Source organism: Protopterus annectens, chromosome 16.part0 (genome assembly GCF_019279795.1).
Source record: "Protopterus annectens isolate FY-2018-M chromosome 16.part0, PAN1.0, whole genome shotgun sequence".
NCBI lineage: Eukaryota > Metazoa > Chordata > Ceratodontiformes > Protopteridae > Protopterus > Protopterus annectens.
In genome coordinates this window covers 72099070-72125582 of record NC_056750.1, presented here as the reverse complement: position 1 = coordinate 72125582, position 26513 = coordinate 72099070, and the positions used below count along the sequence as shown (strand labels likewise).

Here is a 26513-nt window from a genome sequence, read left to right as displayed (position 1 = left end):
CTAAACATCGAAAGTGTGATGAGAGACTTAGGGACACAGGTGGACAGTGGTCTCACTTTTGATAACCACATCACCACAACAGTCAGGAAATCCTTCTGTGTGGCACACCTCATCATTAAGGGCTTTTCATCCAGAAAAAAGGAGGTCATTGTCCCACTGTACTCATCCCTCATTACACCCATTATAGAGTATAATGCCCCATTTGTTATGTACCTCACAAGACATCTGCAGCAGCTGGAAAGGCCACAGAAATACCTCACTAAAAGAATCACAGGCCTAAAGCAGATGCCCTATGTTGACTGTCTAAAAAAAACTCCAGCTGTACTCTGTGACATATTGTCTACTCAGAGGTGATCTCTGCTTAACATACAAGGCCATGTCAAACCATGAGCTGTTGGACATGCTCCACTTAAAGAAATCCCAATCTTTCAGAGCCACATGCTCTAGGGATCTAAACCTCGTCATCACAATGAACAAAACATGCTGGAGGAATAGGTTCCTGACCCAGAGACTCCCCATACTCTGGAATAGACTGCCCATACATGTCAAGCAGAGCTCCTCCTTGGCCCTCTTCAAAAGGAACCTTGACGATTGGATGGGAGAAAGGAAATTCACCCCGGGGATCACGTCTGTCGCCCTGCTAGACAGGGGTCCAGGGAGGTAAATTATTGTGGGAAGAAATATCCAGGGAATTGTTATGGCTAGGCTTGTATAGGCCCTAGGGCCGATAGCCTAGTACCAGCCTATGAACCTAGAGCAGATTATAGTTGAGTCGTTGGCATATTGGATAAGTTTAGCATTTGGGATGGCATGGTGGAAGTTTTTTATGAAAATATTGAATAGCAGGGGATCTAGAATTGAACCCTGGGGCACACCTGTGAGAGTATTTAGGAAAGGTGAAGTTGCTTTTTTCCACCTGCTTGTTGCCTGTTTGACAGATAGCTGGCGAACCAGTTGATAAAGGAGTGGGATAGATTCAGTTTAGTGAGGAGAAGGTTATGAGAGATGGTATCGAATGCCTTGGAGAGGTCCGGGAGGAGGGTGGACATGATATGACTGGAGCCACAGGCCTTGTTGAGTGTTTCTAGGAAGGAGAGCAGAGCAGTAGCGGTGCTATGGCCAGGTCGGAAACCATGCTGGGTGGGAGTAAGAAGAGTGTTATTTATGAGAGAGGGTAAAAATTGTACATGGATGCATTTTTCGAGGAGTTTAGAAATGGGAGATAGGATAGCGATAGGTTGGAAATTAGGGATATCATTTTTGTTGCCCCCTTTGTGGAGTGGAATAATAAAGGTTTTTTTTCCAGAGCTGGGGAACTTAGCTTTCTGAGATTGACCGGTGTATTAGGATACAAATGGGGAAGGCAACAGCTTCTGCGGCTATTTTTAGGAAGTAAGAGGGTATCTCATCAGGTGCATTAGAGCATGGTTTCAGGTTTAGAAGTTTTTTTGTGGTAGGGATGGAGCTAGGGTTCATGGAGAAGGGAGGGGGTTGGGGGCTGGAGGTATTAGAGGAGTAAGAGTTATGTGGAGGGAATAGCTAAATTCAGGTTGGAGATGTTTGGATTGGGGCAGGGTTTTTTTTTGGTGCAGTTAAGGAGAGAGGAGATTCCATCCCAGATTTTTTTAGGGTTAGTGTTATGGTTGGTTTGGACTGTGGAGAAATAGACTTTGCGGTCTGTGATAATAAGTTTTTTACATTGTTGCGAAGTGCTTTATATTCATTAAGGGTAGTGGTGTTCTTACTTTTATGGTAGCATTTCCAGGCTTTATCACGGAGCCGCATGGTGGCTAAGGTATTCTTAGTTATCCATGGGACATGGATATATACGTGCATATATAAGTGCATGTGTATGTATAGATTTATATAATATGTACAGTGGATATAAAAAGTTTGTACACCCCTGTTAAACTGCCAGGTTTTTGTGATATAATAAAAAAAAAAAAATGAGACCACAATAAATCATTTCAAAACTATTCCCACCTTTATTATGACCTATAAGTTGTACAATTCAATTGAAAAACAAACAAATCTTTTGGGAAAAAATATAAAAAATAAAAAACATGCAATAAGCTGGTTGCATAAGTGTGCACACCCTTAAACTAATACTTTATTGAAGCACCTTTTGATTTAATTACAACATTCAGTCTTCATCGGTACACACCTGCCATCAATTAAAGAGACTCTGATTAACCCCAATTATACCATGACCCCCCATTAATATTCCAAAACGTGCACGCTGTAAATCGACTTATACTAATGGAAAAAGGTCCGGTCGCCCGGACTTTTTCCATTAGTATAAGTCTCTTTTAAAACACACTCTCTCGCTATGTTAAAAGAGTTTAACATAGCGACACAGGTTTATAAAAAGCAACGGAGATCTCCGTTGCTTTTTTTAAAGCTGTCTCGCTATGTTAAACTCCTTTAACATAACGACACAGTGTGTAAAAAGCAATGGAGATCTTGCTTTCTCCGTTGCTTTTTTTTAAACCTGTCTCGCTATGTTAAATGGGTTTAACATAGCGAGACAGCTTTAAAATAAGCAACGGACATCTCCGTTGCTTATTTTAAAGCTATCTCACTATGTTAAACCAATTTAATACAGCGAAACAGTAAAAAGCAACAGAGATCTTGCTTTCTCCGTTGCTTTTGACCACAGCTCTGATGTACTGCGTAGGCATGCGCAGTACATCAGAACTGCCGCGGATACCAGACAGCTGTGGAAGGGCAGCAAAGAGGCATTACACAATGCCATTATTTAAGAAAAGTAATTATTTCTTTTCTTAAATAATGTCATAGTATAATAGCAATAACCCACTTCTGGGTGTGGGTAATGCAGGATTTATCCAGGGTTGTCTTTGTTTGGTCCCTCAGGCTTCGCCCTCAGGACCAAACCATGCCAACCATGGGTACATCCCGTATTACCCACACCCAGGCATGGGTTATTGCTATAATAAAGTTCAGCTGTTCTAGTAGGATTTTCCTGATATTTACACAGTTGCCTGCTACAGCAAAAGCCATGGTTCACAGACAGCTTACAAAGCATCAAAGGGATCTCATTGTTGAAAGGTATCATTCAGGAGAAGGGTACAAACAAATTTCCACAGCATTGGATATACCATGGAACACAATGAAGGCAGTCATCAAAAAGTGGAGAAAATATGGGAGAACAGTGACATTGCAAAGAACTGGACATCCCTCCAACATTGATGAAAAGATAAGACAAAAATCGGTTAGGGAGGCTGCCAAGAGACCTACAGCAACACTGAAGGAGCTGCAGGAATTTCTGGCAAGTACTGGTTGTGTACTACACGTAACAACAATCTATCGTATTCTCCATATGTCTGGGCTGTGGGGTAGGGTTGCAAGACAGAAGCCTTTTCTTACACAGGAAAACATCCAGACCCAGCTAAAATGTGCAAAACAATACAGCAAGTCTCCCAAAAGCATGTGGGAAAATGTGTTATGGTCTGATGAGACCAAGGTTGAACTTTTTGGCCACAATTACAAAAGGTATGTTTGCATCACCAAAAGAACACCATCCCCACTGTGAAGCATGGTGGTGGCAGTATCATGCTTTGGGGTTGCTTTCCTTCAACTGGAACTGGGGCTTTAGTCAAGGTGGAGGGAATTATGAACATATCCAAATACCAGTCACTTTAACCCAAAACCTTCAGGCATCTGCTAGAAAGCTGAAGATGAGGAATTTCACCTTTCAACATGACAATGACCCCAAGCATACATCCATATCAACAAAAGAATGGCTTCACCAGAAGAAAATTAAAGTTTTGGAATGGCCCAGCCAGAGCCCAGACATAAATCCAATAGAAAATCTGTGGGGTGACCTGAAGAGGGCTGTGCATAAGATATTCCCTTGCAATCTGACAGATTTGGAGCACTTTTGCAAGGAAGAGAGGGCAAATATTGCCAAGTCAAGGTGTGCCATGCTGATAGATTCCTACCCAAGAAGACGTGAGTGCTAGAATTAAATCAGAAGGTGCTTCAACAAAGTATTAGTTGAAGGGTGTGCACACTTATGCAACCAGCTTATCCTACGTTTTTTATTTTTTATATTTTTTCCTCTAACAGATTTGTTTGTTTTTCAATTGAATTGTGCAGGTTATAGGTTACATTAAAGGTGATAAAAATTTTGAAATGATTTGTTTTAGTCTCATTTTTTATATCACAAAAACCTGGCATTTTAATATATATACATATATATGGGTCTGTGTCAGATGATCGAGTTTTCAGAAACTCGAAATTCATATGGTTGAGACCATATGATCAAGTTTCCAAAAACTCGAACATCAAAAAACCCCCCACAAAACTCTATCTTATTTTGCATTTTTGAAGAGGGATGAGTCCCCTGCACCCCCACATCCCCCTGCAAATTATATATATAAACTCCGAGATCTCACGAGATCATGAGGAAAAGGGTAAATTTCCCAATCCTCACTGTACTGCAGTCTCCATTCAAAAGCTTTGAGTTTTCAAAAACTCGATCACATGGTCTCAACCGTATGTATTTTGAGTTTCTGAAACTTGATCAACTGATAGGGACCCATAGATATGTATACAAACATATACGTGTGTGTGTGTGTGTGTGTCTGTCTGTCTGTGTCTATTTACATATATATCCGGCGGTGTAAACCTTGGCTCAAGATCAAGCCCTGAGCTGTTAGACATGCTTCACTTAAAGAAATCCCAATCCCTCAGAGCCACAAGCTCCAGGGATCTAAACCTTATCATCACAATGAACAAAACATGCTGGAGGGATAGGTTCCTGACCCAGAGACTCCCCATACTCTGGAATAGACTGCCCATACATATCAGGCAGAGCGCCTCCTTGGCCCACTTCAAAAGGGGCCTTGACGATTGGATGGAAGATAGGAAATTCACCCCGGGGATCATGTCAGTCGCCCTGCTAGACAGGGGTCCAGGGAAGTAAATATTGTGGGAAGAAATGTCCAGGGAATTGTTATGGCTAGGCTTGTATAGGACCTAGGGCCGATAGCCTAGTACCAACCTATGAACTAATATGAAAGCTGAACATGGAGACAGTCATTGACACAGCCATCAGTTTTTGACAGTTTACCAACCACTCACTGTCAAAGGGGAGGTAGTAGAGAAAGGCAAAACAACCAAGTTCCTGGGCCTTCACATCTCAGGTGACCTCTCCAGGACTGTTAATACCAACCATATACTCAAGAAGGGTCAACATAGACTTCACCTCCTGAGAAAGTTCAAAAAGGCCAGGCTCCCATTGTCTGCTCTTACCACTTCTTACAGGGGAGCTATCAAGAGCATCCTCACTAGCAACTTCATAACATGGCTCGACAACTGCACAGTTGCTGAGAAGAACAAAGTACAGAGGGTGGTGAGGATGGCTGAAAAACTTGGGCACAAATCTCCCTTCTATTCAGGAGCTTTTCTTTACAAGAGCAAGAAGGAGAACATACAAAATACTAGCTGATTCGACACATCTGACCCACAACTGGTTCTCACATCTTGCATCTGGAAAGAGGTACCTCAACTTCCACTGTAGGACTATCAGATTTATGAACAGTTTGCATCCTGCAGCTGTGAGGCTTATTAACTTGGACACCAACCATAATACCTGATGCATTGAAGCCTCTTTTTTCATTTAATCCTGCTGCTCTGACCAATTACCACCAACATTACTATCATGTAATATAATGGCTATACTGAGTCGTGTAAGGGTAACAAGTGCAATATGGTAATTAAACAGCTGCTATTCACTAGTCTCTATTTATTCTCTAACTTAACAGTGTAGGGGTTGGGTGGTGGGCATTTATTTATTATTTATCACTGGATATTGGGTATTGATTGTGTTTTATGTAATGTGGACTACCTCTTGCATGTCATATGTGTTGTTATTTTCTTTCTTATTTATTTATATTATTTTACATTTGTTGAAAGGGAGAATCCGACTGGATGTATGTCAGTTTTCAGCGGAGGCCCGGGGAGAAAAGATCCACAGTTTGTTAATATACAAAGTCATTTAACATATACTTTTCTTATGTTAGTCTTCAATACCGCTGTATATGTATTATTTGCACTGCATTTCTCTCGTGAGCTGACCTTTGTAATTTCGTTTAGGCTGCACTTGTGTGGTCTTAAATGACAATAAAGTTTCTTTGAATCTTTGAATTCTCACTGCTGTAGCGACACCCCGACCCCATGTGCAAAATGGAAAAAGGGGTTGAAGATGGATGGATGTATGGATATATATGTGTCTACATTCTAGAAGAAGTAAGAACAGCACTAAGGAAAATAAAGTCAGGGAAAGCAGCAGGCTCAGATGAGACCACAGCAGATGTGGTAAAGAGGCTGGGTGAGATTGGGGAGAAATGGCTCATGAGGGTACATATAGCAGTGTGGAGAGAAAGGTGTATCCCAGATGACTGGAGAATAATCATACTTATGCCTCCATGAGTCATGGCCACTAATATGAAATAGTTATGGAGACAGTCATTCACACAGCTGTCAGGTTTTTTTTATGTTTAGGATCAAACCTGCAGTTTGCTGGCTGACATGGGTGTCTCTGTCACTACAACGGTCTGCTTTACCCTCCCCTTGTGTCCGAGTGCACCTATCCACATGCTAATAAGGGCGTCATCATTGGTTTGGTAAACCATGCCCATATCTTTGGTTGCAGCTGTCTTGACTGCAAGCCTTTTCTTGCATGTGGTGAAAAACAAAAAAACAAAGCACCAGCTGACCATCCCTCCCAGTGTCTGAGTTTCCCACTCACTCCCACCTGCCCCTGCTTGCAGCTGAGTGACTAATCGATCTTGAGTTATCTGAATCATGGTTTGGATTTTTATCTGTGTATCACACAGAGTCGGCAGACATCAGTTTTAAGGGGGAATCAAATCACATCCTCCATTAAGGAGTTGCTAGCCACAGCCAGGATCACAAAAGTCAGAAAGAGCTGCAATATTTGGATGATAAAATTATTGGTTATATACTTCTCTTTCAGGTGGTGCAAACACATTATGGGATAAGTTTAGTACTGTGATGTGATGCTTTTAGGTGGGGTTACACCTTACACAACAAAATATTTAGAAGTATTTTTAAGATGTCACTATATCAAACTTTTGATACAGTAAGATTTTGACATAGTATACTTTCTGTTGACATGATATTTGCTGGTTTAGACCCCGCCCTCACAGTCATTTCACATCTAAATTGCACCAGCCTCTTTCATCTGCAGAAATCTCTAACCCTGTCTACTTAAAATATTTAATATGTAGTAAAAAGTGGATGCAGGCAACTCTTGTTTAGGTTTGTAAGTTAAAATTTACTACACAGGAAAATACTAGTCTGAACAGTGAGAGGTAGCACCCAGTTTTTTTTAAAAGTCGCCACTTTTTGACCAACTAAACAGCAAAATAAAAAAATTTTTATTACAAATTAAAAAGCAAAAGTTCATTTCTGTTTTCTTTGTCTAATCAGCTATGTATTCAGCTATACAAAACATTTTAAGCAGAAAAAAACAGAAGAGGAGGTTCCCTAACAGTTATGCTTATCTGTCCAATGGCTGAGGGAAAGGCACAAACTGTGCGTCTGACAGACTGAAGATAAAGAAACAGTTTGCCAGTTGACCAGTGGCAAGAACGTTCTGAGGTTATTCATATCTTCACATCCCTTATGTACTCTGACTCTGCTGGGCTGAAGTCATACATCAGACGGGTACGGTGAGAGGGGAAGGTGCCCAGGATTTGGTATGCTGCCTGGACATATGACTATCCTTGGCAGGATATCTCACCAGTTAATAATGCTACAACAGTGATGAAGGACTGACATCTGACATGGATGTACTAATACTAACTGTATCTGTATTACGCATTTCAGATCTACACTGACAGTATTAAAAAGTAAGTAATTAAATTATAATGATGATGCCAAAATCCAACCCCCAATTATGCAACCTCTGTCAATTGAAATAAACAGTATTGTTCTTTATCTGCACAAAGTTCCCTCTCTTGCTGTCCAAACAGTAAAGAGAAACAAAACCTGAACACATACGAAAGAGCTGGCAGCAGGAATCTATAGCTCATCTAGTTAATCCCAAATAGAGTCAGACAGTGCCAGCAAAACAAGTTCTAACCATCCATTAAATTACTATGTTAAATTGTCAATCTCGCCTTCATTCTTGCTGGATGGGTTCGGAGCCGATCCTCGGCTCCGACTCTGCATATACTAAAGCTCGAGAGCTATTTTTACCGGCTCGAGGCTCCCCTGTATCCCACAATGCTAGGCGCTAACTACCCAGATCTCGTTTGCCGCTTCAGCTACGAGGTTGCGTTTTTGCCGGCTCTCAGGTTAGATTTAGAAAAATCTCTTCTGGTAAGGTTTTTTCTTCCCTTTTGTATTATTAGTTGTTTCTATTAGACTCACTTTACCCCTCTAGTGTATCCCCTCCTAGATAGCTCCCTTTTCGGGTCTGTTTCTCGTTACCAACCCCACTCCTTAGATTACTAGGCCTTTGGCTAACTTTAGAGTAGCTTAATCTTAGTTTATTTTGGTTATTTTTAGTATACGATTTTATATTTCTTCAGTTTAAACAGTCTCAGTCTTTGTGTGTGTGTGCATGTCTAGACTGAGTAAGTTTGAGTGTGGGTGTTTGCTGGTGACTTGTCATCCCTTCAGGATGTCCAAGGATTCCAGGGTCTCAGGCTTCAAGAAGTGTGACTCGTGTTGTCAGAAGATGTCTCTGACAGACGGTCACACTTCTTGTGTTTATTGCCTGGGCCCTCTGCAGGACTCTTGTTCTGTCTGCCATGCATTCAGTCCAAGAGTCCTGCAGGAACGAAGGAACAAGCGTATATTACGAGGCTTGTTGAAACCCGAAGGTTCCCCGACCAAGTCCTCGTTGGGCAAACCTTCGAAGCCCACAAAACCATCGGCTCCGAGAACCGAGCCTTCATCTAGTGGTGCTCCTACGTCGGCTCCGGCTGGAGCCGATCCTACCAAGACTCAGTCGGCTCTGATCGTTGTGTTGGAACCGTCTGCGTAAGCGCTCCAGGTCTCCATCTTTGGAGTCTGTCCATTCGGCTCCGAGACCTCCTTTGCTTTCGGAGCGGAGCCATCGGTCCCATTCCTCTCGGTCTTCCAGGCTTTTGGAACACAACCTCGAGAGGGTGGTTAGTAGACTCCTTAAGTCGCAGGCACTGGCCCAGATGCTTCAGAGCCCTTCTCAACAGACGGCGGCTGTCCCCATTCTATCGTCGATTCCTCCTCCGACTCTTCCTTTGAGCTCGGAGCTGGAGTTCGTGGGAGCCGGGACCGTTGAGACGTCGGAGCCGATACCACACCTTTCGGCTCCGATCTCTTCCATCGTTCCATCATTGGAAGGATCCGGGCGTCGGGACTCCCTCGTCGGCTCCGAGGGGGCGAGTGGCATCGGACCCTTGTCCGACCCCATTCTCCCTCTCGGAGCCTCGGCGCAGGTGAGTTCGGCCCCGACATCGGCCTCGGAGCCTTCCCTCTCGGTGCCGGGAGGGTCCTTATCTCTTCAGAGCAGGGGCCTTCTTCCTGCCTGATAGGGGTGCCTTCGAGGTCATGAGGAGCGTGCTGGCCCCTGTGCCTGCTCCTCGGTCAGCACCCTCAGCTCCTCCCACTGTTGTGCCTGCCACGGTCTCTACCCATTCTCTCGACCCCGACCGCAGAGATCCAACGCCTCAGGTGCCCCCATTGAAAGCATCCTCCTCTTCCGAGGCCTCCCCTGATCCTTCAGGGGAGCCCCCTCGGAAAAGGAAATGCAAGAGGAAGCATGTGGACTCTCCTGAGTCCGTCACATCTGACACCGACTTGGATGAGTCGGAAGGGTCCCCACGGTCCCCCTCTGAGGATGTCTCCTTTTCTGACATCCTTGAAATCCTCAAACAGAGGGGGAACTGGTCTACCCTCAATCCTTCTGAGGACGAGTCGGTTTACCTAAAGGCTTTTGGTTCTCGTCCTTCCACCTCCTGGGTGTCTCCGCCCTTTGACCCCCTTATGGAAGTGGTGGCGCGGAAGGCATGGACGGCCCCTGACTCGATGGAACCTATCCCACGGAGGCCTTCAAAATTTATCACAGCCCCTTCTGATAAACAGTTTTTAACCAAAGGTGTCCCTGTTGATGCCATGGTGGTGGCGGCGGCCACTAAGAAGGAACTGGCTGATCCTTCAGTACCGATCCATCCTCCTAATAAGGAATCTAGGACTATGGATAGGTACGGCAAGCGGATGTTTTCTTCAATGACCTTTACCATGCGGTCGCTGAATTACTTATGTCATTTCACCCGCCTTCAAAGAGACTTGCTCAAAGAAATGTGTGATACTTTACAGGATCCAATAGCTGTGGGGTCTCAAGACAAAATCAACTCCCAGCTGGCAACCCTGAACTCGATTGTTAACTCCTCCATGCGGCTTATTTCTTATGCGGCCGATGGGGCGAGTAGGGCTGCAGGCACAGGCGTGGCCTTAAGGCGTCACGCCTGGATGCAGCTTTGTAACTTTGCTGACCCCTTCAAGGCGTCCTTCACAAACTCCCCCTTTGATGGTTCGGCGTTGTTCGGACCTCAAGTGAAGGATACTTTGACCAGTGTCACTGCTTGACAGAGGCACAGCAAAATAATGGGCATAGTAGCCTCCAAACTAAAGGGGTGGCGAAAGCCACAAAACTCTGGGCTAGGCTTATAAATGCCCTTGGGCAGATAGCCTAGTATGAACCTATGAACCAGATGCGAACAGGATGACAAGACTCTCTGTGCCGTGGGAGTCCATTTTTCCACCCCGTCTAGACCATACTCCAAGGGTCAGAAGGGTGGAAAAATGTGGTTTCGCAAACCACAGGGTGTCGCGCCTGACGCACGAGGTGAGTTCCCCTCTAGAGCCAGGGGGGGGACAATAACAGACGCCGCCCTAGGGGCAGAGGGGGTCCGCAGAATCAGGGTAGCAGAGAAGCTGTCTCTGGCCAGCCCTTCCAGCATCCCTGAGATACTGCCAGACTGTCCGCCTTCGGAGGCAATCGGGAAGATTATCACTGTACCCAGAAGCCTGGCTTTCCGTCACCCAAGACAAATGGGTACGGTCAATCATATCCGAGGGTTACGAAATTCCCTTTGCCCACACCCCAGCACAGCCAAAAAGGCCCCTTCCAGATGTTCCACCCGGTCTAAGGGAACAAGCAGTATTAGAAATCTCAAAACTGCTAAGAAAAAGAGCCATCCAACCAGTCCCAGCAGACCAGCAAGGATCCGGAATCTACTCCAAGTTCTTTTTGGTACCAAAAAAGACGGGGGACTGGAGACCAATTTTGGATCTCAGCAGGCTAAACAGGTCTGTCCAAAGAATGAAGTTCCGGATGGTCATGCTACAGTCCATTCTACCCTTTTTGGGCCAGGACAATTGGATGTGCTGTATAGACCTTCAGGATGCGTGCTACCAAATCAAGATGCACAGATGCTCTAGGAGGTTTCTCCGCTTCCGGCTGGGGGCCAGTCACTACCAGTTCAGGGCCCTGCCCTTTGGTCTCACTACAGCCCCCCCGAGTGTTCACCAAATGCATGGCAGTGGTTACGGCTCATCAGAGACGTCAAGGATTCCAGGTGTTTCCATATCTGGACGACTGGCTCCTTACCGCCACCACCAGGCGTCAACTTCTTCATTCCAGAGATTACACCATTCAAACTTGCAAAGAGCTAGGTATCTCCATAAATTTCGAAAAGTCTGCATTGTCGCCTTGTCAGTCTATTACTTTCATAGGCGCCATATTGGACACAGCCGAACTAACCGTAAAACTAATCACACAGAGAGTTTCAGATATTCGCGCACACGTTCACATCCTTCTTCAGAGCAACAGAATCCAGGCCAGGTTTGTACTTAAGACTTTAGGTCTCATGGCAGCTGCCATTACGTTACTTCCCCTAGCTCGCTTTCACATGCGGATCCTTCAGTGGATGCTCTTTTCCCAGTGGTCCTTTCAACAGCTTCCAATGTCACACAGCATTTTAATCACACAATCATGCAAGAAACACCTATCTTGGTGGATGGTCTCCCTGCAAGTCGTTCAGGGCAAACCCTTTGTTCTCCCCCCCCCCCGGTTGCTACGGTGACAACGGACGCCTCCCTGATTGGGTGGGGGGGCATTTTCAGGGCAGGACAGTCCAGGGCACATGGAAACCTTTCGAGTGCCACCTGCACATAAATGTCTTGGAGATGAGAGCAGTACTTTTAGCATTGCAAGCCCTTCAGGACTCTCTTCCCATAGGGACTATTGCAGTTCAGACGGACAATATGTCCATAGTGTGGTACATCAGCAAGCAGGGCGGAACCAAGTCCTACCCCTTGTGTCGAGAAGCACTCAGACTTTGGCAGTGGGCGATCTCTTCTCAGCGGTTTCTGATAGCAATGCATATCCCCGGGAAGTCCAACGTAATAGCGGACAGGCTGAGCAGAGCCATTCTCATGCCGCACGAGTGGTCTCTCAAACAGTCAGTAGTGGAAGAGATTTTCCAAAGATGGGGTCAACCTTGCTGCGATCTTTTCGCAACACCTCAAAACAGCAAGTGCCACGACTTCTTCACTCTCTTCCCTGTTCTCGGCCACCCCCCCCAGAGATGCTCTAGTCCACGATTGGCCCCAGGGTCTTCTGTACGCTTTTCCCCCCTTTCCATTAATCACACAACTGATTCAGAAAGCTACTGCATTGAGATCCTCAATGATCCTCATTGCCCCTTACTGGCCTCGACAAATTTGGTTTCTGTTCCTGCATCGTTACCTCTTGGAACAGCCCTGGCATCTGGACCCAGTGCCAGACCTCTTGACCCATCAGTCGGGCGAGCTGCACCACTCCCTCCTCTCTCTCAACCTCACAGCTTGGTGACCAATCAGTCGGGCGAGCTGCACCACTCCTTCCTCTCTCTCAGCCTCACAGCTTGGTGACCAATCAGTCGGGCGAGCTGCACCACTCCCTCCTCTCTCTCAGCCTCACAGCTTGGTTGCTCCACTTCCAACCTTAGCCAGGCTTCCTTTTATTTCCCATTCGCTGCACCACTCCCTCCTCTCTCTCAACCTCACAGCTTGGTGACCCATCAGTCGGGCGAGCTGCACCACTCCCTCCTCTCTCTCAACCTCACAGCTTGGTGACCCATCAGTCGGGCGAGCTGCACCACTCCCTCCTCTCTCTCAACCTCACAGCTTGGTTGCTCCACTTCCAGCCTTAGCCAGGCTTCCCTTTATTTCCCATTCGGTGCGTGACATCATTCTAGCTTCCCACAAATCTTCTACCAGGAGGATTTATGCTAGCAAATGGAAACGTTTCTCCTTCTGGGCAGAGACTAGAAACATGGATCCTTTCACGGCACCTATCCAGTCAGTCTTAGATTTCTTGGCTGAACTTTTTCAATTAGGTTCTTCTTCGTCCACTATCAGAGTTCAGTTAGCGGCCATTTCAAATTTTCATGTTGGCCTGTCAGACTCCACTGTTATGTCCCATAAACTTTGTAAAGCCTTCCTTAAGGGTATCTTTTTACTTAAGCCCCCAGTCAGAGATCCCCCTCCACAGTGGAATTTGAATCTGGTTTTAACCTCTTTCATTCTCCCTCCCTTTGAACCTACGGCTTCCTGTTCCTTGAAGTTACTGTCATGGAAAACTCTATTTCTAGTGGCCATAACTTCCACGAGGAGAGTCTCAGAACTTCACGCCCTTTGCGTTCGTCCTCCTTACCTGGTTTTCCATGAAGATAGAGTATCCCTCAGAACTAATACATCTTTTTTACCCAAGATATCTTCTTCTATCGATCTCCCAGTCTTCTTCCCTAATTACTCCAACAGATTGGAACAAAAGTTGCATTTTTTGGATGTTCATCGTCAACTCCTTTACTACCTGGATAGAACCAAGCAAGTTAGGAAATCTGAGCAGCTCTTCCTGTCTTATGCGGAAGGGAAGAAAGGCCTTCCAGTTTCCAAAGTAACCCTTTCCAGATGGTTGGCCTCTGTGATTACTTTCATCTATGAACTGAGGAGTCAAGAACTTCCTTCAAAACCTAGAGCCCACTCAACTAGAGCCTTAGCTATGTCAGTAGCTTTCCAGGCTAGGTTACCTATAGACTCCATTTGTGCGGCAGCCACATGGGCCTCTCCTCATACCTTTATTTCTCATTACAAACTGGACATGGCCTCCAGAAGCCGAGCTAACTTTGGTTCCACCATCCTCAAGAGTCTCTTCCGTTGAGCCACCCAGGGCTGAGGTGCTAGGGACGCGGTCCCATCCAGCAAGAATGAAGGCGAGATTGACAACTTAACATTGAGAAGTTATGTTCTTACCATAACGTTCCATGTTAGTTGTCTTCTTCTCGCCTTCTTTCTTGCGTCCCACCCTCCAACCCCCTAACCTGGACAGACCGAAAATATCTTTTTGGGCCTTCTTTCATCCCAGCTTGGATTCCCATGGTTGGCCTTTTTTCTGGGTATGTTATATATATATATATATATATATATATATATATATATATATATATATATATATATATATAGGTATTCCTCTTTTTTTTCCTTTGTTCTGGGATCAGAACTGCTATGGTGTTCTCTATCAAACGAGATCTGGGTAGTTAGCGCCTAGCATTGTGGGATACAGGGGAGCCTTGAGCCGGTAAAAATAGCTCTCGAGCTTTAGTATAGGCCGAGTCGGAGCCGAGGATTGGCTCCGAACCCATCCAGCAAGAAAGAAGGCGAGTAGAAGACAACTAACATGGAACGTTATGGTAGGTACATAACTTCTCATTTACTGGCAGTGAAGTCAATCCCAAATAGAGTCAGACAATTCCAGCAAAACAAGTTCTAACCATCCATTAAATTACTTTTACTGGCAGTGAAGTCAGTCCCAAATAGAGTCAGACAATGCCAGCAAAACAAGTTCTAACCATCCATTAAATTACTTTTACTGGCAGTGAAGTCAGTCCCAAATAGAGTCAGACAATGCCAGCAAAACAAGTTCTAACCATCCATTAAATTACTTTTACTGGCAGTGAACAGAAATAATTTTATCCTTTTATTTTTAGTGACTACTTAAGCTTACTAACTTCACACAAACAAAAACAACCATGTTCAAGACTATTAAAATAATTTTACATGTCATTATATGTAATTAAACTTGTACAATCAGTTAGGTTAAAGCTCTCCGTTAGTGCTCACCTGAAAACCTAGAGGTAAAGCAGCAGCTCGCTCCTTTAGGGAGAGATGTAGTTTGAGAATGTTAAGGGAAATTGAAGCCACAATACCTACAGGAGTGGTGGGGGAAAGAAAAGCTTTTGGCCGTTTGTCAAGAGCTGTAGGCCCCAATGCGCCTTACTCAGATTGTTGGTTTGCACTGGAACCAGTCTGGTAAAACCCTTATTTTGTTTGCATCTCCATGACAAGCAAGAGACTTCTAGTTTGCTTGTCATGTTTTCCAGCATTTTCAACAGGGACAATGAGTAAGAGACATTATTTTCACCTGCCGACTAGTAAACAGCATTGTGTTATCTGCACATTAAGTTTCACCAAAAGACTATGTTAGGCACAACCAGAAACAATGCTATTACACTGGAGCTCTTACTTAATAACTGTCACTTTGACTAGAGCTTCCAGTTCGCCAGTGAGGATACCGGCTGACAGAAACTACTATTTTATCTTCTTCTGTTTGTTTTTAACATCCGTTGACTGAACTCCTGCCCTATTTGTAAAAAAAGAAGATCTGATGTAAATCTTTGTTTATTCATTACCATTAGGACCTTGGTTCCATCCTCGAAACCGATACGGCCGTTTCCAAGCTCGCACCAGCCGAAAACTCTCAGCTAAGACCTACCCACAATGCCCCTCTCCTAGTTACTTCAGATCTCGTTTGCAGCGTTTCTAATCAGACATGCTAGCCATCTCACTCAAAGCTAAGTAGAAAATTGTTAATTTTAAGACAGTTTCTCTTTAAAATGATTTAATTTTTAGTCAGGTTAGCCCTTTCACACTGTCGCCTATAACCTAAGCCTATTTCCTACCCTTTTCCTCCGTAATTTAATTTACCTTTATTGGTATTGTCCCTCTCTCCTGTCTTTGACAGGACTTTCCTTTTAACTAGTGGTATTTTTTTAAAATAACATCATTGGTATTTTCCCCCTTAATTTTTCTATAGGATAGCCTTGTTGCCGTACTGTGTCAGACAAAGCTAAGTTGGGATTTAAACAGTGTGCAAGTGTGAACGTAAGATGCCTAACTCCGATACACATGTCCGGTGTGTCTACTGTTTGGGCGTGGATCATATTAAAGCTAACTGTGACATTTGTGCTAGTTTTAGTAATTGTACACTAGCAAAACGTAAAAATAAACTTATCTTAAAAAGACACCTTTTTCAGAGACGCTGTCTGGGTCGGAGGTCTCACCCCTCCAAAGACCAAAGAACATAAGGAAAAACAGATTACTCACAACACCTTTTTTGGAGGCGCTATCTGTGTCAGAGGTCTCACCCCTCTAAAGACCAAAAAAAAAAAAACGGATTACTCAAGACACCTTTTTCAGGGGTTCTGTGTGGGTCAGAGGTCTCACCCCCTCCAAAAACCAAAAAAAAAAGGACAAACGGAGTCACTCGGTTCCTGCATCTCCGTCAGTTATGGAACAGCGTTGGCTTCATGCTTTGCCTGCGTCCTCGGTGCAGACCTCTTCGGCACCAGGCTCTGTCTCTTCTCCCTTGGTGCGTCCATGATATTCACCCCTATTTCGGTTCCAACCTTGGCACCAATGACTTCGGTGCTGTCCTTGGATCCAACATCGGCTCCGATGACTGTATCTGCTTCGGCACCATCCCCAGCCACGGTGCCGACAGTTTCTTCGGCTCCAAAACTCGAATACCTGTCAAGGACAAGATACTTCCACTCAGGTGTATACTGTCTCGGTTGCGACAGCAGTGTTTTCCCTGTTGGCATCGTCCACCCTTGCTGCATCGGCTTTGGTGGAACTGATGCTCTCCTGAACCAATGCTTGGACCATCCATAACTTGTTAACTAGCCCGGCGCCTATTTTCTCGCTGGCACCATCTATGTCCACGGCTCTGACTGGTTCCAGTTCTCTCAGAGCTCTTCACCTGGAGGTGGGCTCTTCACGGCGAGGTTAATCCCAGTTCCGAGGTTGTCCCTCCCTGTTCCGGACTCCCATCCCTTCCTCAGGTGGGCCTGCCGTACAGGTAGTGGACTCGCAGTCAGCACCATTGACATCAGTATCAGAACCCTCCCCGAGCATGCACCTCTCCCAACCCTCTATTTTGGGACCCAAGCACGAGAGTCACAAGAACCCTCTTTGAAGGGAACCCCTTCTCTGGAGTCCTCCTCAGATGATCCCACTGCGGAGCCACCCTGGAAGAAACAGTGCAAGAAGAAGCACCTTGATTCACAGGAGGAATCTATCACCAAAGACACTGATTGTGATGAGGGGGAGGGGTCCCCACGGTCTTCCCCAGATGACATCTCATTCGGAGACATTTTCATAATCCTCAAGCAGCGGGGAAGACTGGAAGTCCTATAACCCTTCTTCTGAGGAATCTGTGTTCCTGCAGGCCTTCCGTGTCCGGCCATCTACTTACTGGGTGAATCCACCAGCAGATGACCTTGTTAAAATCATTGTGCAGCATGCCTGGAAGGCCCCGGACAACGTAGAACCTGTCCCTCAGAGGCCAGACAAAAAATGTTATCTACACCTGAAGACCAGCCCCACTGGTCCTTGCAGTTGACAGTTGATTCTATGGTCGTGGCGGCGGCCACCAAGAGGGAACTGTCAGAAGATAGTTCCACCGTCCATCCTCCAAACAGGGAGTCCCGGACCATGGACAGACTAGGGAAATGGACCTATGCTTAAGTGAAATTCGCCATTCGGTCGCTGCTCTATCTGGCACACTTTACTCGCCTCAAAAGAGACCTAATTTCCTAAATGTCTCCCTCTTTGGTGAGGTACTGCCTGATGAGGTGCTTGATACTGTCGCCTTGCAGCTAGCTACCTTTGAATCCATCTCAAACTCCTCTATGAATTTGATATCTCACTCCACCGAGGGAGCAGCTCAAGCTGCCGCAGCAGGCGTTGTCATGAGACGTAATGCTTGGATGTGGTTGTGTGACTTCGCAGATCCCTTTAAATCTTCCTTCATCAATGCACCTGTCGACGAATCTGCACTTTTTGGTCCCGAAGTATGAGACACACTTACACGTTGTGCGAAAGATGGAAATACCTTGTCTGCTGTGGGCGTACGCCTTTCCAACCCCCAGAGGTCCTACTCCAGGAACCAGAAGGGAGGAAAAATATGGTTCAAGAAATCCCAAGGACCTTTTCATGACACTTGTGGTGAACAATCCCCCTGGGGTAGAGGGGGCAACTCATATGGAAGACGTCCCTTTCAGGGTATAGGGGGTCTGCGTAACCAGGGTGCTAAAGATTCTTTCTGCAGCAGATCCTACCAGCACTCATGAGCAGCGGCCCAGTTGCTTTCCTCTGGAAGCATTCGGGGGTCATTTTTCTCTGCATCTACCAGCCTGGCATCTTATTACTACTGATGTTTGGGTACAGAGAATAATATCCAGAGGCTACCAAATACCATTCGATTTAGCTCCCATCCTTAATGTACCACACAATCAGAGGTAATTATCAGCCTTAGAAATAGAAAAGCTGCTAAGGAAAAGAGTCATCCAACCAGTACCACCAGACCAGACAGGATCCAGGTTTTACTCGAGGTTCTTTTTAGTGCCAAAAAAGACAGGGGACTGGAGACCAATCCTGGCTCTCAGCCTATTGAACAAATTTATCAAACTTCAAAATTTCCGAATGGTCACGATACAATCCATTCTTCCCTTCCTAGGTAGGGATAACTGTATGTGCTCTATAGACCTTCCAGGACGTGTACTACCACATAAAGATGGATCACCGCTCCCGGAGGTTTCTCTGCTCCCGTCTGGGAGCCAATCATTACCAGTTCAGGGCACTGCCATTCGGTCTCTCGACAGCCCCTCAAGTGTTCACCAAATGTTTGACATTTGTGGTAGCTCATCTTCGACTACAAGGATTTTAGGTGTTTCCCTATCTAGACAGTTGGCTCCTTACCGCACCGACCAGGAATCTTCTTACACTCAAGGTCTCACTCTTCTCTTGGGGATTACAGTCAACAAGGACAAATCTCAATGTCTCCAGTGAAGACACTGGAATTCATTGGAGCGGTCTTCGACACAACATCCTGTCAAGCATCTCTTCCCCCCCGTCACAGGTTTTTGAACATAACACACCAAATTCAAGACCTTCTTCTCAGACCTATGTAACAGCATGTCTTGTTCTGCAATTCTTAGGCTCCATGGCGGCTGCCATTATGTTGGTACCACTGGCGAGACTGTGCATGAGAATCCTACAGTGGCTCCTTTCCGCACAGTGGTCGTTGCTAATTTACCCATTCGACCACATGTTACATCTTTCAAACCATTGCAAGGAAGAAATGTTATGGTGGATGAACCCACAAACAAATCTTTGGTGTCGACTGTTCCGTCTTCCCCAGCTCACGGCCACAGTGACCACAGATGCTTCCATGTTAGGGTGGGGGGGCATTTCCAGGGAAAGACTGTCCAAGGCACCTGGTCCCCCATGGAGGCCAATTTGCACATAAATGTCCTGGAAGTGAGGGCAGTTCTTTTAGCATTGCAAGCTTTCCATGCGTCCCTACTCTCTGGGAACATTGCAATTCAGTCAGACAACATGTCAGTCGTCTGGTTTATCAACAAGCAAGGCGGAACCTGTGTCAGGAAGTCATGAGGATTTGGCACTGGGTGATACCTTCCAACCACTTCATTATAGCAACACACATTCCCCGGAGTTCCAACCTTATTGCGGACAGTCTGAGTGGGAACATCCTGATGCCTCACGAGTGGTCCCTCAACCCTGTAACAGCGGATCGAATTTTCCAACGCTGGGGCAAGCCTTGCTGCGACCTGTTTTGCTTCTTCCCAAACTACAAATGCAGATGCTACTTTGCCCTGATCCTCCCTCAAGGAGAACCACCGAGGGACACTCTAACGCACGATTGGCCACCGGGTCTTTTCTATGGCCTCATCTGATTCACAGTCCATGGATCCTGGATCATTCTCAAGTCCTGTTATCTCATCCTCAGGGACTGATTCATCCGAACCTGCACAGTCTCAAGCTCACAGTTTGGTTCCTTCACTTCCAATGATTGCCAGGCTGCCTGACATCCCATCTCCTGTTCGTGAAATTGTTCTCGCCTCACACAAACCTTTCACTAGGAAAGTTTATTCTAGCAAACACAAGCAGCTAAAGTTAACTTTGAGTATGTGTCTACCTGTTTGAGCTAATATTCATTATCTCCTGGAGAGCACTCTGCTTTGGCTTGTAAGCAGCCCCCCCCCCCACACACACACACAGTCATCTTCCATTTTCTCTTCTATTCCCTTCTGTTAGCAAATAGTATCCATAACTGATCAAATACTGTGTGTTTGTTACTTTAAACTGAGACCACAGTGGCTTGCTGATACAGGTTATCCTGTTTTTCCACATAAGAAATGATTTACAGCTTCAGAGCAGTCCTTGGTCAATTCTGATTGTTTCTAAAGCACAAACTTGTCTTTGCTTGGATCTTGGCTCATTAGCAGCAGTACAAAAGAACTGCCTGCTCACACCCTTGTTCTCCGTCTCCCCCTTCCCTGTTTATTACCTTAAGCCAATCCCAAAGTTAATAAATACTACCTGTGGCAGGCACCATTTTTAAAACTATAACCAACCTTTGAGCACTTTATGCTCAGTCCTGCCATAAAACTTAGTAAAACTTCTTGAACTGGGGCACAGCTAAATGATAGTTCATGGAAATACAGGGTACCTACATGAGTCTGCACATTCATTGTCATATGTTCTTATATCGGTTTACTCTGTTACCTGATTGTTTCCAGCCCCCTCATAAGAGCAACTAACAGGGTCTCTGCCCGCTCCGCTCCCCACCCTGCCCCCATTTCCCACCTGTTCCCAGTGGTCCTACCGTTTATTACACACGCAAACCCTTCCCATTAGCCAACCACAGCACTAAACCCAACACTACCTCCTCCATCTTCCCACTACTATCACTCCTCCTCATCTAACATGTACAAGCATACCTTACCTATGCTCACTGCATGCACTCTCCTTGCATGTCTTACATCCTACCAAAACTCCATCATTCCCCCACTCAACCACTACCGTTGTACTACTACTCACACCACCACTCATGTCTCACCCTCACTCAGCTCCCCCCTACCAACTCAAGAACCATCCCCATGCACCCCCACATTCTGTCAGCTATATTACTCAAACAAAAGCATCCCTGCAACTTAACATAGTAATCCTCCCACCATACCTATTACCCGCAGAGCACAATCATAAAGTTTCCCTAATAAACAAACACATTCAAAAACTGAGAAAAAAAATAACCTCATGCATATCAAAACTAGCCGTAAGTGGGGAAATCCACCCCAACCCTGGCCCTGCCATCTCCAACCCCACTCCTCATAATCAGGCTAGAAACCACAACTTTTTCCAAATCACAGCCAATAGAAAGCCAAATGACCACCTTCTACTAAGCCAAAATATTAGAAGTATATCCAACAAGGTCCATGAACTCCATGCCATCATAGACTTGTACTCCCCAGATATAGTCATTCTGATAGAAACTTGGCTAAAACCTCACATTACCAGTGAGCAAATCCTCCCTACCGGTTACGGCATACTAAGAGCAGATTGGCCAAACAGGAAAGTAGGCGGTATAGCTATAATATTTAAGCAGCATCTAAACATCCAGATCTTAAAATCATCAGCTCCACAAATAGGCAATGAAGAAATAATATATACCAACCTCAAAATAAACCAAAATAAAACCATCAACATAATTGGATGCTACTTCCCACCTGGTCAAAACATCCCTCCACTAAGAAAACCTCCTCAGCCGGACTACCCACCACCTCCCCCAAGAAACTATAATTTTAGGTGATTTCAATATTGACTGGCAATCCTGTTCTGGCAACCATCCAACCCGTCATCTAAACCTTCATGGCTTCACCCAACTAGTCCAGTCGCCAACCTGGATAAAATAAAACACCAACAAGCACACTACCCTGGATTAGATACTAGTCAGTAAGAGCCCCCAGTCATATATAGCAGGCTGCTTATCGGATAGCCTCAGTGATCACTCCCCAACATTCCTACTCAAAAAAACCCATACCAAGTTAAACCTGTCATCTACCATCAAATACTTAAAAATCTAAACTTTAACCCACTCACATTCATCTCATCCCTCAAAGAATGTAACTGGCATCCTCTAAAGTACCTCAGTCTTGATGACGCAGTAGAACTTTTTAATACTACCTTCCTGAGCATCCTTAATTACCATGCCCCCATAAGACTTTCCAGAACCAAAGCACAACCCACCCCATAGCTACAGAAAACCACTAAGTCAGAAATGAAAAACAGGGACAAAGCCTGGGAGCACTGGTGCAAAACCAAAACCCTCTTAACTAGACAGAAATTCCTAGAACTACGCAATAGAGTCAAAAAGCTAATAAAACAGGAGAAATTCCAATACTACCAGTCTGCCCTAGACTCCTTCCAACACAACCCCAAACAATTGTGGTCCTCCATAAACTCCATCCTCCACCCAGGTAAAGTCAGTATCCCTCCTCCTAACATCCCTCACTACTCCGAAAATGTTGCTACCTCATTCAACACACACTTTACACAAACCATACTATCACTAACTAGACAACACAACCCCCCTCCCCTCCAACCCGCACCTTCAACTAGTAAACTCCCCACTGTCTTCTCTTTTTCTCCTGTTCCTACCTCCAACATAAAAAAACTCTTAACTAAACTTAAGCCCACCAAATTAGCAGCAGACAACCTCCCAAGTGAATACCTACAAATCGCAGCTGATGCTCTAGCCTACCCAGTATCCATCTTGATTAACCAATCTCTGTCAGAAAGTTACGTTCCCACACTATGGAAAGTATCACATATAATTCCCCTCCACAAAGGCGGCCCCTCCACAGAACTAACCATTTACCGCCCCATAGCTATTTTCTCTCCACTCTCCAGAATACTAGAGAGATGCATTCACTCTCAGGTCTCAGACTACCTCCTTACTAACAACCTCCTTTCCAGTACTCAACATGATTTCCGACCAAACCATAGCACCACCACTGCCTTACTGTCCTTTACTAACACTATCCTTCGACATAAATACAATGGCTGTCTCTCCTCTGCTACTTTCCTAGACCTATCTAAAGAATTCAACATGGTCCCATGCAAACAACTCATCTCTGTCCTCAGTAACCCCTATCCTTCTCTCAATCAGTCACCAACTGGTTTTAGAGTTACCTGTCTGACTACCAACAATCCATTGTATGGCAGAATGACATATCTCCCCAACTACCTGTCTCTCTAGGGGTTTCCCAAGGATCCATCCTTGGACCCCTACTCTTCCCTATTTTCACCAATAATCTAGCCTCTGCCACCAAACATGACACACTCATACAATACGCAGATGACTCAACCATCATCTGCTCAGCCCATTCCCTACCCAAACTGCAAAAAGTCACACAGGAAGCCTTTTCCTCTGTTGAAACTTGGTTATCCGATGCCCAATTAATACTCAACCCAAACAAAACTAAACTACTCATATTCCAACCCACCAAACATGCACAAAACAACTCTCACTTTAACATCACAGCAAAAGACAACACCACTATACACCCAACAGAACACACCAAATTGCTAGGAGTTGAAATAGACAATAAACTAAAATTTGACATTCACATATCCATGACCATAAAAAAGTCCACAAAAAACTAGGAGCGTTATACAGAAATAAGCAACTTCTCACTAAAGTAGCAAAGATTTCAGTAGCAAATTCCTACCTTATCTCCACCCTACTTTATGCCTCTCCAATATATACCAACCTAAGGCAATGCGATCTAAACAAGCTAGAGATCTGCTACAACAAAATTGCCAAATTCGCCGCAGGGGCATCCTACCATAGTCACCACACTGTCTCCCTTGCTGAACTGGGCTGGCTTGAATTCCCTCACTTCCTTCAATGGTATCAACTCATTCTCGCCCACAAACTAGTAAACCATCCACTAAAAGTCCCATCCCGCCAGAATCTACTCCAACCCTATCGCACCACCAGACCACTAAGATCCAGTAACAAAAATCACTTGCAGATCACTAAAGCCAATAACTCTGCTGGTGAAGCACTATTCTCTTGCGCCATAGCAAAAATATGGAACTCCCTCCCACCCACAATTACCTCCGTACCATCATGCACCTACTTCAAAACTTTACTAAAAGCGCACCTAAAAAACATGCCGGCTGTGCCCTTGCAACTCCCCCTCTAATATCACCCACCACCTTTCTTTCCACCCCACTAACTACCTTGATTATAGCAAGCTCGGATGCTCATAAGCCTAACTACTTATTATACGGCAGGAACGTCTTATTGTAACAGTTGATCTGAAGTAGGGACTTCATTTGTCAGCAACCTTTGGGTCTTGGATCCGACTTCGGATCCGAGCCGGCAACTTATTTTCCAGTTTATGGATCTGAGCTTCTAGCTCCTCCCCTTACCCATAATCCCCTGCCAACCCTGATTGACCCCAGATCTAGTTTGCCGCTCTTAGAAGAGACAGCTGGATTTTAGAGCTCCTGGCGACTTACCAGATAAGTCTTCAAAACTTGTCAAATTAGATATTTTTTTTTCGTTAATTTTATTAATTTTTAGTGTAATTCCTCCTCTCGCTGGTTCGTAGAGTGTGTGTGTGTTGCTTGTGTTTTTGGGGCCTGGTGTGTTTGTGTAGTTTACTTTATTTTTTCTAATGTAGGAGGCCCCAAAACCCATTTTTTCTAAGTGCACCGAATGTGCCTTGGGGTTGAACACCTGTCCTCTGGGTGTTCCATTTGAGCAGCGTTCAACCCCAGGGCACTGAAAGAGCGGATGTCGAAACTGGTTCTGGCGGGACTTTTGCCCCCGGATTCGGCTTCGGCCTCCGGTACTCCCGTGGCTCCTCCTCATTCCTCGGTGGTAGCCACTCCTGCCCCCCTTCCCCCGGCTGGGACTCAAACTCTCACTAAGACGCTGGAGGAAAGGGAGGCCAGGAGGGAGAAAAGGAGGGAGAAGCACCACAAGCGGCAGGCCGAGGCCTCCGCTTCGCCCCCCCCCCCAGCTAAGCGGGCTTCTCCCTCCACGGCTTCCAGGTCCCCTCCTCCTCGGATCCGATCCCCTTGCTTTTCCCCGGGACCCGAGGAGGAGGAGACCCGATCTCCATCGAGGTCATTGAGGTGGCATTCCCGGCCCGCCTCGGTGGCCTCGTCGAGATCTACTTACAGTCTTTCTGATGCAGACTTGGACCAGATGATGAGAAGGTTCATCCAGGCCCAGCTGCAGATGGGAGTGCTCTTGCCTCCCCCCCCTTCTGGGGGGAGCGCGACACCTTTTTTTGCCCCAATAGCTCCTTCTCCAACCCGCTTCCCGGGTTCAGAGCGATCGGAGCCGGGCAGTGTTGGAGCCGGGGGTGGGTCGGCGCCGACAGTACTGGGTACTTCGGATCCGACCCTGCCCTCGAGTCTGTTGGGTCCTTCGTCGGATCCGACCTCTCAGAGCTGTGGGCCGAGCTTCAGATCCGAGGGATTCAGTGTGCCTTCGGCTCCGTCCAGGTCAGAGCACACGGGTCCTTCGGATCCGATGGCCTTGGCGCCGGTTCCGATCCCTTCGTCGGATCCGAGTGGGAGTCGGCTTTCGGACCCCAGGGAGAGCGGCTCCCCCTCGGCCTTCGATGCAGTGGAGAGGGCTCTGTTGAGAGCATCCGGACCCCTGGTCCTTGCATCGGCTCCACCCTGCACTCCCTCTCTGCTGGGTCAGGCTTCCATCACCCGGCCACAGGGACAGCCTGCTTCGATGTCCCAGGTTGTTCCACTGGAATAGGATATTGCTGGTGAGACCTCCTCGGACAGTCCCCCCGAGGAAGTGTCTCGCAAGCATAAGTGTAAGAGGAGACACGTGGACTCCCCCGAGTCCTTAACAGAGGACACGGACTTGGATGAAGGGGAAGGCTCCCCAAGGTCACCCCCCGAGGATGTCTCCTTTGGAGTCATCATGGAAATGCTCAGGATCGGGGGGGTGGTCTGCCCCCCAAGGCTTCCTTCGACGAGTCCGTGTTCCTGGAGGCATTCGAAGCAGGCCCGTCTACCTCTTGGGTGTCCCCTCCGGCCGACCCTCTGGTGGACCTTATCACCACCAGGGTGTGGAAGGAGCCGGACACTGTGGAGCCAGTCCCCAAACCCGGATAGAATTTTGAGTCCCCCTTCAGACCGGTCCTGTTGGAGCAAAGGTCCCCCCGTAGATGCCATGTTATGGCGGCAGCCACCAAGAGGGAATTAGCTCAGGAGAGCCCCTCGGTCCATCCACCGAGCAAGGA

General features: G+C 46.1%; 1 protein-coding gene across 1 annotated transcript in view; it reads left to right on the top strand.

Moving 5' to 3' along the window:
- LOC122790395 (protein KHNYN-like) overlaps positions 1–26513 on the top strand; it is a 712085-nt gene that overhangs the window by 42761 nt on the left and 642811 nt on the right. The window lies entirely within an intron of this gene.